Genomic DNA, 956 nt, shown 5'->3' with positions numbered 1-956 from the left:
ATCATGTGATGACTAATGATGCCTGTATGAGCTCCTGTGAGTAAACAGCATATGTTCAAATGCAAAGAAGACAAAAGTGAAAATTCTATGATTTTCATGCTATTGCAATATAGAGACTATATAACCTAAGATTATATGTCAAGGGGCAAATTTTTTGTATAATCATATATTTTAAGAGAGACTTTTACACACTATCCTAGTTTCACAATAATTCCTCTGAGATATGACAACTGACGGCATGTAGGCTGTTTTCCTCTGAAGTCAATGCGTCAGGTCATTTCTCGTAGTTTGGATTATTTTAATGCAGAAAACGGAACCGATAATATTTCAAAAGGTTTAGCAATATTCCTATGAAGGTTTGTCCCGCCCCCCCCCAAAAAAATAGGGGAACGAGGGCGCTTCCCAGCCTCACAAGTCGGAGTCAGGGCATAAACTTTACGCACGAGTTTACTGCAGGAGCACAGCAGCACTGAGAGCTCAGAGACGCAAGGTAGGTAACAAAACTTTTATAAATAAAAACCTGTCGATGTCATCGCACAGTGTAATACACTGAGCATTTTAATTTCCCATGGGAGAGACAAATATTTGCGCGCTCTGTGATCTGGGTGATCACATTTTTGATCTCAGATAATATTTATTTGCGAGCTACTTTATGTCTGTTTGTGGTCGTATCGGGAATTAAATGAGCGCTTAATTCCTAGATATATAAGTCTAATATTTGCCCATACGACTATGAAGTTGAAGTCTCTTGTTCAACACGCTGAGGAATAATTCAGTGTTTTCATCATCACAAGTGATTGAAGTGCTGAAGTGTCTTTCTTTTATTCATTGCCCGTCATTGAGATATTGAAGGATCGAAGTTTCAGCGTGTTTGCTCGTGGTTTGAGGTTTTGATGTTTGCACGTGTGTGTGTGTGTGTGTGTGTGTGTGTGTGTGTGTGTGTGTGTGTGTGTGTG

The 956-nt window shown here is 39.3% G+C and overlaps 1 protein-coding gene across 2 annotated transcripts in view; it reads left to right on the top strand.

Moving 5' to 3' along the window:
* Positions 1-313: 313 nt before the first annotated feature.
* The window catches only part of LOC111672214 (fibulin-2-like), a 25,129-nt gene continuing 24,486 nt past the window's right edge, over positions 314-956 (top strand). Inside the window, exon 1 of one of the 2 annotated variants that reach the window (XM_087180181.1) lies at positions 314-490. The gene's annotated coding sequence lies outside the window, so the exon portion shown is untranslated. The remainder of the gene's footprint in view (positions 491-956) is intronic. The other variant, XM_023429567.2, reaches the window with a different exon arrangement.

Source organism: Seriola lalandi, unplaced genomic scaffold, assembly GCF_002814215.2.
Source record: "Seriola lalandi dorsalis isolate HSWRI2012SDOR001 ecotype SW California unplaced genomic scaffold, Sedor1 jcf7180002054896, whole genome shotgun sequence".
NCBI lineage: Eukaryota > Metazoa > Chordata > Actinopteri > Carangiformes > Carangidae > Seriola > Seriola lalandi.
Note: the sequence above shows the minus strand (reverse complement) of the source record. Positions and strands in the feature narration are given on the sequence as shown.